Here is a 7,612-nt window from a genome sequence, read left to right as displayed (position 1 = left end):
TAACTGGGTGACTATAAAGGTGCACTACAGGTATTTCCGAAAGTGTCTGTTGGGTTGACACGGATCGAGACTGGGATTTGTCACTCCGTATGACGGAGAGGTATCACTGGGCCCACTCGGTAATGCATCATCATAATGATCTCAAAGTGACCAAGTGTCTGGTCACGGGATCATGCATTACAGTACGAGTAAAGTGACTTGCCGGTAACGAGATTGAACGAGGTATTGGGATACCGACGATCGAATCTCGGGCAAGTAACATACCGATTGACAAAGGGAATTGCATACGGGGTTGCTTGAATCCTCGACATCGTGGTTCATCCGATGAGATCATCGTGGAGCATGTGGGAGCCAACATGGGTATCCAGATCCCGCTGTTGGTTATTGACCGGAGAGTCGTCTCGGTCATGTCTACATGTCTCCCGAACCCGTAGGGTCTACACACTTAAGGTTCGGTGACGCTAGGGTTGTAGGGATATGTATATGCAGTAACCCGAATGTTTTTCGGAGTCCCGGATGAGATCCCGGACGTCACGAGGAGTTCCGGAATGGTCTGGAGGTAAAGATTTATATATGGGAAGTCCTGTTTCGGCCATCGGGAAAAGTTTCGGGGTAATCAATATTGTACCAGGACCACCGGAAGGGTCCCAGGGGTCCACCGGGTGGGGCCACCTGTCCCGGGGGGGCACATGGGCTGTAGGGGGTGCGCCTTGGCCTACATGGGCCAAGGGCACCAGCCCCAAGAGGCCCATGCGCCTAGGGTTACAAGGGGAAAGAGTCCTAGGAGGGGAAGGCACCTCCTAGGTGCCTTGGGGGGAGGGAAACCCCCCTTGGCCGCCGCCCCACCCTAGGAGATTGGATCTCCTAGGGCCGGCGCCCCCCCCCTTTGGCCCTCCTATATATAGTGAGGGAAGGAGGGCTTTTCTCCCATGCCTTTGGTTGCCTCCTTCTCCCTCTCCAACACCCCTCCTCTTCCATAGCGCTTGGCGAAGCCCTGACGGAGTACTGCAGCTCCATCATCACCACGCTGTCGTGCTGCTGCTGGAGCCATCTTCCTCAACCTCTCCTTCCCTCTTGCTGGATCAAGAAGAAGGAGACGTTACGCTGACCATACGTGTGTTGAACGCGGAGGTGCCGTCCGTTCGGTGCTAGGATCTCCGGTGATTTGGATCACGTCGTGTTCGACTACTTCATCCCCATTCTTTGAACGCTTCCGCTCGCGATCTACAAAGGTATGTAGATGCATCCGATCACTCGTTGCTAGATGAACTCATAGATGGATCTTGGTGAAACCGTAGAAAATTTTTTGTTTTCTGCAATGTTCCCCAACATCACTATGCTGAGGCCGGACACCCTGTGCCCTTGAGCGACCAGCTGAAACAGCTGGTCGAACTCAACAAGGCGGCCGAACAAGCCATGAAGGGCTTCATAGTTCGGCTATGGCCCGGAGAGGCCCTGCCTGGGAGCTACTTCGGGCTGGTGCGGCGGCTGGTGGAGGCCTGTCCAAGGCTCGGGGTCATCAAGCGCTCTGTCTGCATCGAAGGTGCCCGTAGGGCCCTTGCCCGTGTAAAGGTGCACTGGGGTAAGCTGGACGGCGAGAAGCTTGTGACGGACGGGCCGCCGCCGGGGAAGGAGCATCGCAAGCCGGAGAACTGCTATAAGGATGTTCTTGCGGGTGCCCGCCTTGTGGGAGATGAGTGCACCAAGGATGTAATTTTTGAATGAATTCGCTCATGTTTATCCTGTGCGCTGAAAACTTGTTCATATGCGCTAAGCAATGCTTATTGAATTTAAAATATTATTTTCTGTGCGGCCGTTTATCAAAAATTGAGAGATGGCCAGTTGTCGGCTTCTGCCCCCATGCCACGAGTGCTGGGGTGTTCGGTGATAAATCTGGGCGCTCTTTTTCCCATGGTTGGGTCCTTCGAGGGAGGCGCGCAGCACGACGAACCAGGCAATCGGACTATAATGCTTGAACACTCTCACTTAGCCATAGAACGTTATAATTTTAAATTTCGGCGAAGCCCCTAGTTCGGAAGACCGAATTCAGGGCGCTATCCACGCCTAGGCTGGGGTCATCCAGCTCCTCGCTCGAAGCGGCATAAGCCTTTAGGGACTCGAAAAACCTCTCGAATAGCGACCGGTCTCTCGCCTCATCATGACAGTCAATTTTAGCTTTCTCCACTGAGGTGCTTAACCCAGCTCAACCGGGGCACAATCGCAGTGGTTCTCCTAGTGCTACCTTAGCCGATATAGCGGAACGTAAGGCACCAAAACATAGGAGCCGGGCAAACCCAACGATTGACCCAAATCATGATTCGGAGCCGATGCATATAGTGCTATAAGTTTGGGGTGCCGCACTTGTTAAAGTGTACGGACTTCTCACACCATATTAAAGGGTACTGAAGCCCCTGGCGTACTTGTCGTACCACAATGTACGAGCGCGACATGTCATTAATGAGCATATATATGAAAAGAGTAATGCAAAAAATAGACAAAAAGCTAGGCATTGTTTATGGAGAGGCTATTTATCAGAGCCGAACGATACAGATTGTGCGGTAAGCAAAAGATATTGGACTATTCAGTATGTCCTGACCAGGGGCAGGCTGCGGAATTATATATAAAGTAGGTATATCGCTCGTAATAGAGACCACCTGGGAGTTCCATGATGCGGCATGGCTTGTCTGCCTTCCTTGGTCTTGCATCGTTTGTGTGGCAATCTAATTACCGAACAGGTCGTCCGAAGTATGGAGTCCTTAAAGTAAGAAAAAATTAAAAAAGGAATCCGGCAGCCCCTGGTACGTTTTACACCGTATGCTGGGCGTGCCGTTATTTTGCCCCTTCCCCTGTGCCCATGGTATTTCAAGGGCGTAGTTATGTACGCGAGGTACTGGTTTTGCTAGGTCGCGAAAGCTGGGGTTGGGGCCGCATTGCTACGCTTGCTCAGAGTGTGCCAGGCGGTCCTGCTGTAGGTTACTCCGGGCGCGCTTGGCAGTGTCTGGCTTTTTAATGGCCAGACTGGAGAATTGCCGAAGAAGGCTACTTTGTACCTCCGCTGCCAGAGCCGCCGTATGCTCCTCTGTACGAAGAGAGCGTTCGGTGTTGCCGTTGACCGTGATTACTCCTCGAGGGCCTGGCATCTTGAGTTTGAGATATGCGTAGTGCGGCACCGCATTGAATTTTGCGAATGCGGTTCGTCCTAGCAGGGCGTGATAGCCACTGCGAAACGGGACTATATCGAAGATTAACTCTTCGCTTCGGAAATTGTCCGGGGATCCGAAGACCACGTCAAGTGTTACTGAGCCTGTACAGTTGGCTTCTACACCTGGTATGACGCCTTTAAAGGTCGTTCTTGTGGGTTTGATCCTTGAGGGATCTATGCCCATTTTCCGCACTGTGTCCTGATAAAGCAGGTTCAGGCTACTGCCGCCGTCCATGAGGACTCTTGTGAGGTGAAATCCGTCGATGATTGGGTCAAGAACCAATGCGGCGAAGCCGCCGTGACGGATGCTAGTGGGATGGTCCCTTCGATCAAAAGTGATCGGGCAGGAGGACCATGGGTTGAACTTTGGGGCGACTGGCTCCATCGCGTATACGTCCCGTAGCGCACGCTTCCGCTCCTGCTTGGGAATGTGGGTTGCGTATATCATGTTCACCGTTCGCACTTGTGGGGGAAAGCCCTTCTGTCCATTGTTGTTCGGCAGCTTGGGCTCCTCGTCGTCGCTGTGCAACCCCTTGTCTCTGTTTTCGGCTCTTAACTTGCCTGCCTGCTTGAACACCCAACAATCCCTGTTGGTGTGATTGGCTGGCTTTTCGGGGGTGCCATGTATCTGGCACAAGCGATCGAGTATTCGGTCCAAACTGGACGGGCCCTGAGTATTCTTTTTGAATGGCTTTTTCCGCTGACCGGATTTATAGCCTCTGAATCTGGCATTGACTGTCGTGTCTTCATTGCTGTCGCTGTTAACGCGGCGCTTTTGGTTGTTCTGACGTGTCCTGCCACTTTTGTCCTTGGTATCCGAATTACCAGGGTTCTTTGATAGGTTGTTACTGCGAGCTAGCCAGCTTTCTTCTCCCGCGCAAAAGCGGGTCATGAGTGTCGTGAGGGCTGCCATGGATTTCGGCTTTTCCTGTCCCAGGTGCCGGGCGAGCCACTCGTCGCGGATGTTATGTTTGAAGGCTGCTAGGGCCTCTGCGTCCGGACAGTCGACTATCTGGTTTTTCTTAGTTAGGAACCGTGTCTAGAATTGTCTGGCTGATTCTTCTGGCTGCTGAATTATGTGGCTTAAGTCGTCGGCGTCCGGCGGTCGCACGTAAGTGCCCTGAAAGTTGTTGAGGAATGCGGCTTCCAGGTCCTCCCAAGAACCGATCGAGTCTGCTAGCAAGCTGTTAAGCCAATGTCGAGCCGGTCCTTTAAGTTTGAGCAGGAGGTACTTGATGGCGTGGAGATCATCTCCGCGTGCCATGTGGATGTGAAGGAGATAATCCTCAATCCATACCGCCGGGTCTGTGGTGCCATCGTATGATTCGATGTTTACGGGTTTAAAGCCCTCTGGGATTTTATGATCCATTACTTCATTCGTGAAGCATAGCGGGTGTGCGGCGCCTCTGTACTGGGCTATATCACGACGCAGCTCAGAAGAGCTATGTCTGTTGTGTTCGGCCCGGCCGGATTTGTTGTATCCGGCGTATGGATCATTGTCACGTGCCGTATGGTGCCTGCGCGATCCGTAGATCGATCTTGTCTGTCTTGCCTTGTCCTCCAGTATCTCTCGCAGGTCGGGCGCATTTTCCCGTGCCTTAGTTGTGTGGCGTCGGGGCATGGCTTGGGTCGGGGGCTGAGAGGCCTCTCTGTTGCGGTCACGAGGTGGCCGGTCTGCCATGTCGTGCGCTGGTGATGTAGGTTCTTCCTCTTCTGATCGGGGTAGTGACCTGCGCTTCGGGGAACTCTTGGAGGGGCGTTCGAGTTCATACTCTTCGGCCGCAAGGTCTTCAGTCCATCTGTAAGCTAGCAATTCTTGGGCAGCTCTAATTTGTTGCTGCTTTTTCTTGAGGCTGCTTGCCGTGGCTAAAAGCCTGCGTTTAAAATGCTCTTGTTCGGCAGGGTCTGATGGTATGACGAATTCGTCGTCATCGAGGCTTGCCTCGTCTTCGGAGGGAGGAGTATAATTATCATCCTCGACCTCTCGGTCTGCTGCTCTCTCATGAGGGTTGGCTTTTCCATCTTCCTGTGTCGAATCTTGCTGGGGTGGGTGTTCTTTGGCGTTATCCGGGGTAGTATTATCTCCCGTGCCGGAATCACCGTTTGTGCTTTGGCGGGATTTAGAGCGGCGCCGCTGACGTCGGCGCTTTGGCTGTTTCTTGGGGGCGTCATCCCCCATTGTTCCGTCGCCATCTCCGTCTTTTGGAGTATCCACCATGTATATGTCATATGACGAGGTGGCGTTCCAGCGCCCTACAGGTGCTGGTTCCTGTTCGTCTCCTATATCGTCGTCCATGCCGTCGATGTCTTCGGAGCCGAAGTCTAGTATGTCGGTTAAATCATCGACAGTGGCTACAAAGTGGGTGGTGGGTGGGTTTTGAGTTTCCTCATCGTCCGTGTCCCAACCTTGCTGACCGTAGTTCGGCCAGGGCTCTCCTGATAAAGAGAGAGACTTAAGGGAATTCAGGATGTCGCCAAAAGGCGAATGCTGAAAGATGTCCGCGGCGGTGAACTCCATTACCGGCGCCCAATCGGATTCGATTGGCAGGGGTGCGGAGGGGCTCGGAGTTCGAAGAGGAATTCGGCTCCTCGGAGTCACGGGCCCCGCGGAGTGCGGAGCTGGAGTTTGGCTCGATCGCCTCTGAGATCGCAGCCCCTGAGGCAGCGTCCAACCGCTGATCCTCTGTCGGTGCAGTAGGTTCCGAATCAATGGTCGAAACCGGTGCGTGTGCGGCCTCCGAAGCGCTGTTCGGCAGCAGAGCTATATCATGCCCGTGGAGATAGCGCGGCACGCTTGGCTGTGGCTCGAATCCGTCAAAGATCAAGTCCCCGCGGATGTCAGCCGTGTAGTTTAGGCTTCCAAACCTGACCTGACGGCCAGGGGCGTAGCTTTCGATCTGCTCAAGGTGGCCAAGCGAATTGGCCCGCAGTGCGAAGCCGCCGAAGACGAAGATCTGTCCGGGGAGAAAAGTCTCACCCTGGACCGCATCGTTGTTGAAGATCGAAGGAGCCATCGGGCCTAAAGGCGACGACACAGAGGAACTCTCAATGAAAGCACCAATGTCGGTGTCAAAACCGGCGGATCTCGGGTAGGGGTCCCGAACTGTGCGTCTAGGCCGGATGGTAACAGGAGACTGGGGACACTTTGTTTTACCCAGGTTCGGGCCCTCTCGATGGAGGTAAAACCCTACTCCTGCTTGATTAAAATTGATGATATGGGTAGTACAAGAGTAGATCTACCACGAGATCAAGGAGGCTAAACCCTAGAAGCTAGCCTATGGTATGATTGTGTATGGAGTTGATTCTGTCCTACGGACTACAACCCCTCCGGTTTATATAGACACCGGATAGGGTTAGGGTTACATAGAGTCGGTTACAATGGTAGGAGATATTGAATATCCGCATCGCCAAGCTTGCCTTTCACGCCAAGGAAAGTCCCCTCCGGACACGGGACGAAGTCTTCAATCTTGTATCTTCATAATCCAGGAGTCCGGCTGAAGGTATAGTCCGGCTACCCGAACACCCCCTAATCCAGGACTCCCTCAGTGGGTCTTGGCAACCCTTGCACCGACGACGACCGCGAGTTCTTCTATGCCTCTACTACTATCATCATTGGGGATGGTGCCAAAACGCCTTTTTGGGACTCCCCTTGGCTCCTTGGTCGCAAGCCAAAGGACATTGCACCGCTTATCTTTGATGCTTCGAGGAGAAAAAAATGGAAGGTGCGTGAGGCCCTCAATGGGAATGCATGGATCCTCAAGATCAAGCCTGACACCATAATCTCCATCGACCACATTCGGGAATTTTTCACCTTATGGATGCGTGTGCATGATTTCCACCTTAACGAGCAGATCAAAGATGATATTGTTTGGAAGCACTCCAATGATGGGATCTACACAACGTCAACAGCGTACAAAGCTCAATTTCTTGGCTTGGCTCTATCCCCCATGGATCTCATGGTTTGGAAAGTATGGGCACCTCCAAAAGTGAAGTTTTTTGCTTGGTTGGCATTACAAAATAGGATTTGGACCACCGGCCGGTTGGAAAAGCGTGGTTGGGCAAACTGTGGCCTTTGCCAGCTACGCAGAAGAGAACAAGAAACGGGTGCACATCTTTTCTTCAAGTGTCGCTACACGCTTAGGCTTTGGAGATTAATCATTCAGAAGCTTGGTCTTGCTCACATGGACACCTCCAATTGGCACCTTGCAGACTCCGTCAATGAATGGTGGGATAAGAGAATCGACAATCATAACCCCAACAGACAAGCCATGGCCTCCCTCACTATGCTTGTGTCTTGAACTATTTGGAACGAACGAAATGCTCGGGTGTTCCGACACAAGTGTGCGCCGCCGCCCATTCTCCTTAACATCATCCTAGAGGAGGCCAAGCTTTGGGTTACCGCGGGTGCTA

The sequence above is a fragment of the Triticum urartu genome, chromosome 7 (assembly GCF_003073215.2).
Source record: "Triticum urartu cultivar G1812 chromosome 7, Tu2.1, whole genome shotgun sequence".
NCBI lineage: Eukaryota > Viridiplantae > Streptophyta > Magnoliopsida > Poales > Poaceae > Triticum > Triticum urartu.
The sequence above is the reverse complement of the archived record's forward strand: the minus strand, read 5'-3'. Positions refer to the sequence as shown.